This window comes from Microtus ochrogaster, unplaced genomic scaffold (genome assembly GCF_000317375.1).
Source record: "Microtus ochrogaster isolate Prairie Vole_2 unplaced genomic scaffold, MicOch1.0 UNK10, whole genome shotgun sequence".
In the NCBI taxonomy this organism is placed as follows: domain Eukaryota; kingdom Metazoa; phylum Chordata; class Mammalia; order Rodentia; family Cricetidae; genus Microtus; species Microtus ochrogaster.
In genome coordinates, this window is record NW_004949108.1 from 2,612,224 (window position 1) to 2,620,492 (window position 8,269).

An 8,269-nucleotide genomic window follows, 5' to 3' on the forward strand; every position below is an offset into this window, starting at 1 on the left:
TTGTTATTGTTGGGGTTTCGGTTGTTTTGTTTGTTTATGTTTATGTTTTTTCCAAGGCAGGGTTTCTCTATGTAACAGCCCTGGCTGCCATGGAACTAGCTCTGTAGACCAGGCTGGCCTCAAATTTACAGAGATCTGCCTGTCTCTGCCTTCTGAGTGCTAGGATTAAAGGTGTGTGCCACCACCGCCCGGCTCTCTTGGACATCTAAATTTGTCTAATGGATCCAGTTTATTATTAAATTAACATGGAAAGAATTCAGGATTTTTTTTTTATCTAAAAGTATTTCTTCATTTAAAACGTTTAACCACTATTGTTCCGTTTCTTTCTTCTTACTAATTCTTTGATGGTCTTCAGGAGCTCTTATGAAATAAGTATTTGAGCTTCTCAGCCCCTCCTCCACAATTCTTGATGGTGCATGTTTATATTTGCGTATCTTTGCCTCCCTGGGTCTTATTCCCAGTGACTCCCTCAGGAAGAACTCACTAAGTCTCTCTGAGGCAGTGTCCCTCTGGAGCGCGTTCTGTATGATCTGAAATTTCTGTGTCTAAGTTTCCTAATTCGCATTTAGCATCTGAAGCTGATGGCTCCTCACACTTGTCTTTCCGAAATTCTTCCTTTAGAATTGGCGGTTTTTCCTTTGCTTATCTCCCTGAGGATGGTAAAACCTTTGTTAGACTTCAGGTAGTTTTTCCAAGTGAACTTGAACAGCAATGAAGTTATGAGACATAAATGTTATACTGATTTTGCTGGCTGGCGAACTTGTGGGGCATCTCTTCCTGATTTTTTGTTTTGATTTGTTTTTTCTCTTCCTGGTTTTTAAAGGCTCAATTTGAATAGGAGTTGCTTGATACTCCTCTTTGGCAGCTGTAATACTATAGTGGCTAGATGTTTTCTCCCTCTGTCCTCCTCTCTTTCTGTGCTCATGTTCTCCATACTGCTAGGAACCGAGGTTTTTTTGTTTTTTTTTTTTTTACTTTTATCTGTATTTATTTCATGTTGAATTTATTCCCGTGCCATAAGTTTTTTTTTCTTCAGTTTCTTCTGGGATATCTTTTTCTTCTGTGCAACCTCCTCTTCTGGCTTTGGAACAATCTGTTCCTTTTCAGTGAGGATCATCTCGATGTGGCAGGAGGAGCTCATGTATGGGTTAATCCAGCAGTGAGCTCTGTAAATTCGTCGGCGCATCTTAGGTGCTTTGTTCACCTGGATGTGCTCAATGACCAGAGTCCACATCTAAACCCTTCAGTTCAGCATTGCTCTCTGCATTTTTCAGCATGTGCAGCAAAAAATCTGCACTCTTTTTTGGCCACCGAACCTGTGTCCAGCCCCACTGTTTGGCCTGGGCCCACCTACCAACTCCACCACTGTACTGTCGGAATGGCACACACTGCTTCTTCAAAGTGACATCTTTCAGATACTTGGTGGCCTTTCAGATATGCATACCCTTGATGGCCTGGGCCATTTCACGGGTGTTCTTAAAGTGAACCTGAAGGTGTGATCCTCTCGATTTGCATGATTTTGTATGGTTTTCTGGGTCAAGAGAGTAGCAAACCATCTTCACGGGTCACCTCTGGCCGCTTACAGGAAGAAGTTTTTGCACTGTACTTTCTAATTGCTTATTGACTATACAAAAATACCACATACTGTTAGACTTCTACAGCCTGCAGTTTTTATGTATTCTTTTTTTATATATGCTACATATTTTCCCTCACTGCAGTTTATTGTTTTTATTAGTCTATACTAATTACACAAAATAATAGATTTCCTTATATATTCCTATGTGCATACAATGCACTGTGATCACATTTACCCTATTGCCACCCTTTCTTACCCCCTATGTTCTTCCCTGTGTGTCTGTTATTTCCCTCTCTCTCTTTTTTAAATGTAGATTCCACACATGAGAGAAAAATATGTGATATTCGTCTTTGTGATTCTGGATCATTTCACCTAAAATGATGATCTCAAGTTCTACACATTCATTTGTTTTTGTTTTTGTTTTGTCAGTTTCTGGTGTGGTTTTTTGGGGGGTTTTGTTTTTGAAAATGCAGTTTGTTGCTTTCCTGTGTTCATAGCGCTTATTTATTCTTCTCCATGAACAACTGTGTTTACCGTTTCTAGTACTGTTCGAGATGGATTCTAGTCAGGAAAACAGAAACCCACAGAAAGAATTTGGCATAAATTTTGTTTACATTGTTTAAATTTTCAATTGAAGGATGAAAATGCAAACCGGGAATATGAGAGAAATGTAGACATTGAAACTGCATGGATAATTTGCTGAAGAATAAAACCTTGGGATAACGGAAGCCTACAAACTGAAAGGGAGGAACTATACAGTGTGGAGGGCTCTCCCATGGAAATAAAAATCCAACATAACACAGTAGATACCAAGGGATCTTCCAGAGCACCAGACACTGACCCTTTGATAGGGCCATATCCCTGTTAGCATTAAGTGTCAACACAGCATAGACTCACTTGGAAAAGAGATGAGTTTCAGTTGTGTCTTTATCAAGCCGGTCTGTGGTCTTGTCTGTGAGGAACTGTCTTTATTGTTAATTGCTATGAGAAGGCCCAGCCCACTGTGGGTGGCACCAACCCTCGGGGCAATGGTCCTGGGCAGTATTTAAAGCTAGCTAAGCATGAATCTACAAGCAAACCAGAGAGCAGCTTCCATGGTTCCCGCATCCAGTTTCCTGCCCAGAATTCCTGCCCTGAGTCTCTTACAACTCGTAAGCTGAAATCCACTCATCCTCCTGAGTTGCTTTTGGTCAGAATGTTTTATCACAGTAACATACATACATACATACATACATACATACATACATACATACATACATACATACATACGTAAATACCCCAGAAAACCTTAGAGCAGTCCAGAACATCCCCTCAGCATCAGTTTACCGAAATTCTCTTTTCTATGAGGTTTTGGTGACAGGAAGATTGGCTTTTCCTAGTTTGCTTAGATTCTACCCCTAAAAGGGATATTATGAAGTAGTCTGCAATGCTCTGTCTGTCTGTCTGTCTACCTGTCTTCCTCTGAGTCTGTGTGTGTTTGTGATAGTCCTAGGACACCTTTTCCACTTATTGTCTGCCTTGTTTGTGGGTGGCTGGAGGAATGACTGACAATGCCGATGGCCTCTGTTACAGCAGGCTCTCTCAGCACAAGGATGGGCTCATTCTTCCGGGGAACCAGAGTACCATGTCCACTGTTTCACTTGGGAAGACTCCGCTGTGTGCTTCACCAGTGATTTCATCATATGGTCTTCAAGTCCTTCAGAGGCCCTAGAGTAATGGTTCTCAACCTGTGGGGTCAAGACCCTTTTGGGGGTCGAATGACCCTTTCATGACTGACCATTGGAAAACACAGGTATTTACATTCTGATTCGTAACAGTGGCAAAATTACAGTTATGAAGTAGCAACAAAAATAATTTTATGGCTGGGATCACCACACATGCAGAACTTACAGTCGCAGCACTGGAAGGTTGAGAACCACTTAGAGTATGATAGTTTGGAGTATAGGTTCTGATGCGGATTTGAGCTAATTGGAATCTTGACTGTTTCTAGTTGCATGATGTTGTATAAGTTTTAGCTCTCTGAACTCGTTTCTGTATCCTGTGCGTTTAAAGTTACTTGTGAACTCAGTACAAGACATGGCTATGGCACAGAAAACAAACCAACAACCTCCCCCCACTGAAAACAAAATAACAAACCCTCATATAATACACAGACATCACCTTCGATGTTACTCTGGTGTTCCTGGATTCTGAGAAGCGGAAGTCTCTGTTGGCTCTGGTTCTTGTACCACAGTCTGCTCCAAAGTTGACAGGCAGCCCCGTCCTCCCGACATTGTGAACCTGAGAACCTGGGGAAGAGTGGGTGACACCTCCCATATAGCCTCACAGTGCATCGTGATTCCATCTCGAAATGCCGTGAGGGCTGTAGAGGGCTCAGGAATCTATACCTTGCATATTCATACAAGTGGCTCTGGTCTGCCCTATTGTCTACCCTCTCTCGGGGCGTTGACTCTAGACACAGGAAGTCCCATGATCTAGTCTTGAGACACACAGCATTAATTTCTCCACCTGGTGCGCCCCCTCTTCTGCCTTCCTAAGTAGTCTAGAAAAGCACCTCTCTAGATCAATAGAGCGACACCTTCTTTAGCAATGTCCTCAGGCCCAGTTTCTACTTCCCTTGTGCCAGTGCTGTCACTCAGATGGATCTTGCTTGGTTTCTCTGAAGCCACATTGTGCCCTGGCTTGCTGGTTTGCCCATAGAGGTTTGCTGTAATTCAGGCTCTCTCTGACGCTGTGTCACCTGCCCCCTGCCTGTCATCTGCAACATGATGTCTGTGGATTCTTGAAGACATTCACAGTGCCCCCCGCCCCCCAGTTGCTCAGAGCCCAGGGAGCATCCCTGGCTCACGGCTCTTCTTTTTCTCTTTATAGAAGTAACTTGCATCAGCTTGCTCAGGACCCTTTTAGGCGGCTCTGTGCTTTCTGCCACTGTAGGTGTCTTGTCAAGGTTATTTTTCATTGTTTGGGGGATTTTTTTTGGTTCATATTTTCTTTAACTTGTTCAGCTGGGCATGGCATGGCTCTTTTTCACAATGCTCTACCACTCATAATAAAGGAATGCCTTTATAAAGCACGCCTGCTGGGTGCTATGCTATGCTATGGCCACTCGGATGTTTTATGGTTGGTTTTTCTCCCCTTTTTGTTTTTTTCCCAGTGCTGAGGTTCTAAGCCAGTGTTGTGTGTGCTGGGCAAGCACTCCACCACAGAGCCCCATCTCTCGCCTCTGAGAACTCTAGTAAACCAAACACGTCTTGTTTGGTAAACAAACTGTTTGCTAAACAAGTCATCAAAATGCTAATTTTACTGTAAACTTTTTTTGTCTAATTTGATCTTTAAGTCAACTAGCTAGCCTAAGTTATTTTACTTGCTTGATTCTTCCAGTTGCATTAGAAAAAATTTAAGTAAAATTATTATATTAACCACATTAGATGAAGACAAAATTTCTGGCCATGATGTGGAATTCGTTTATGCCTGGCATCTCCTGTCCTCCATGTCTGACCCCAGCCCCTGTCTCAGTGTCCAGCTTTGCTCTGGTGTTGACCGGTTTCACACAGGTACAACCTGACAGACAGTTTTGCCTGTGGCTGACACACCTCACCCTCCACTTCCTGCCTGCCTTTCGCTAGTTAGGGAGAGCTGCAGACAGGCACATAGGGCCTTCACACCCCACTGACCCCGAGACAGGAATGCAAAGCAGAAAGGGTGGTGAGGAGCTTCACGGAAACTGCCTGTAGAGTCGTGTGTTCCTAAGGTCATCTCACAGGGATGTCAAAGAAAACAGCGAAACGTGCTGATGTCCAGAACATTTAGAGCCCCAAGTCCCACCCTACTAGCCCTTCTCTCACACCCCTAAATCCAAACACCACCTCAGAAAACCTCCTTACAATTCCATTTGTGAAAGAATGTTGATGAGAAGCAGCCCAGTGCATGTAATTTTTTAACCATTCTAAATTTTAGGTTTTGATTCATCTTCAAGTTTTCTGCCATGCCTATTTTATTAAGTATGAAGTATCCCCTTCCCTCTTCCAACAAGATTTCCATATACTATTCAAAAAAGAAAAAAAAAAACAAAGTCATCCCTCTGAAATCAAATACACTCAAGAGTTCTGGCTCTTATTGGTCTAAAAATAAAATTGATTATAATAGATTTTAAAGTAGGAAGCAGCTGAGCGGTGGTGGTGCATGCCGTGAATCCCAGCACTGGAGAGACCAAGGCAGGTGGCTCTCTGTGAGTTCAAGACCACCCTGGTCTACAACAATGAGTCCAGAACAGCTAGGGCGAGAGAGAGAGAGAGAGAGAGAGAGAGAGAGAGAGAGAGAGAGACTCTGTCTCAATAATTATTAATAACAATAATAAGTAAAATAAAGCAGGAAGCACATGCAGTATTCTTATTGGCATATACAATTGTCTTAGTTAGGGTTGCCATGACAATGGCAACTCTTATAAAGGAAAACAATTGGGGTGGCTCACTTACACTGACGTCAGGTGGGAAGCAAGGAAGCAGGCAGACATGGTGCTGGAGAAGTACCTGAGAGTTCTACTCTTGACTCACAGTCCATCGTCATCATCATGGTGGGACATGGCCGTGTGCAGGCAGATATGGTGCAGAAGAAGCAGTTGAGAGTCCTCCATCTTTGATCCATAGGCAACAGGAAGTAAACTATCTCTCTGGATGTAGCTTGAGCATATCGGAGACCTCGAAGCCCACCTCCACAGTGACACACTTCCTCCAAGACCACATATACTCCAACAAAGCCACAGCTCCTATTAATGTTACTCCCTTTGGGGGCCATTTTCTTTCAAACCATTTGAAACCACAACAGATTTGAATTGCCACAGGACACAGAGTTCAACTTTACCTTGTTAGAATGAGAATTGGGACACGCTAACTTACCGCATTGAAAGGACTCTAAGCAGTCAGAGGTTTGTTTCTTTCTCAAGTGCCCAGCCAGGGGTGAGAATGTAGGGTGGTGAGGTGACTCTGCACTGAGGTCCGTCCTTGACAGTGTGCCTTCCTCTTTGTCTTTTGCCCCCCAAGCCCGGGTGCGCCCTGATGGAATGTTTCTGGCTTATCAGCTGCTTTTGTGTTCCTGTTCTAACCCACCGTGAAGGAAGACGGAGGAGTCCCTGGTTTTGTGACTTTATCCCTGAGGGACAACTCTGAAGCCACTTGGATCACTGTTCATGTCCTATGACTCAGGCTTGTTCCTGTGGTCCACCAGCTAGAGAAGGCTAGAAGCCCCTGCTCTCACTGAGTGACTGTGTGCCCTGGGAACCACTCAGAGCTTCTGTCCACAAATATGAGGTTGTTAGCTGCGTTGCTAGGTGCAAAACGTGGGCCTGCACAGCTGTAACAAACTCAGCCACTTATCCTTGAAAGGTATATCGAGAGATGTAAAAACATGTAACCCAGAAAAACGAGATTTAGTCAATGTGGCCACGTTGGGAAGAGAAACAAAGAGATCCAATGACCCTCTGAAGTCCTTATTCAGGGCCCTGACATGGAGTTTTTGGTTTAAATAGCAGGCCAGGGATATGTAGAACTGATCAGCATACGGTCCCTCTGTTCTTCTTAAAAAATAATAAAAGGGCAGGGGGTGTTTTTCTTGAACACGGGGCACAGGACAGACACGCACGGCGGAACAAACACAGACACGACACGGCGGCTCCCACGTGGGTCCACTTTAATGGGGGAGGGAAACACAAAAGGACAAAGGATGTGGGACACACGAGGAAAAGGCAGGACGAGAAGAAAGGGCCTCGTGTGGCCCTGCCTTTTAACGGGGGGGGCACCAGGAAATCTGGGAAGAATATCCCATACCTGCGCGCAGGTGCGCGCACAGGTAACCATAGTCCAGGAGGAGCATGGGAGTTGTAGTTTTCCAAAAGAACAACACCCTCTACACTGTCTCAGCTCCAGTCTCTCTGCAAGATGATCTAACAAGCTGTCAGGACGGCAGGCAACCTCTTCCTGGGAGACAAGTTTCTCCTCTGGCTGGCACCGGGCTTTAGCCTGTTTCTTCTCCCGGAGAAATCCTTCTTTCTTAGAGACATTTTTAAAGAATCAATTAGCCAGCCAGGCATGGGGCCACTCACCTTTAATCCCAGCACTCAGGAGACAGAAGCAGGTGGATCTCTGTGAGTTTGAGGTTAGCCTGGTCTACAGGGCAAATTCCAGGACAGACCCCAAAGCTACACTGAGAAACTCTGTCCAAAAAAAAAAAAAAAAACCATTTAAAAAATGTAAATGAATTTCTATGTTGCATATATCGCCAACAACAACAAAAATTCATTGTATGCAGGAGTCCAAAGCCCTACTAACATATGAGAACATACCTTACTTGGAGATAGAGTCGTAACAGAGACAATTTTGTTACATGAGGTTGTTTGGGTGGGCTTCCTCCAGTACACTGGGTGTCCTCATAAAAGGTCAGAGACAAGAGCATACAGACACAGGGAGGATGAAGGTGGAGCCCTGCAAACCCATGGAGGTGGCTCAGAACCCCTGCATCCAGAGCAGTGGGCAGGCGCGTGTGTTTCTGTTGTTAAAGTGCCCTGTTCTCCGGTGTTTAGCTCCCCTGACCTTACCAGACCCGTGAGGCGCAACAATGCGGAGCTGACGCAGGAAGCTTGTTACCGTCCGCTGATTTCTACCATCCAGTTTTAAAAGAGCTTTGGCTCAGTGGGTGTGG

General features: G+C 44.4%; 1 pseudogene; it reads right to left on the reverse strand.

Moving 5' to 3' along the window:
- Positions 1-1,003: 1,003 nt before the first annotated feature.
- LOC101991887 lies at positions 1,004-1,556 on the reverse strand (annotated as a pseudogene).
- Between the last annotated feature and the right edge of the window lie 6,713 nt (positions 1,557-8,269).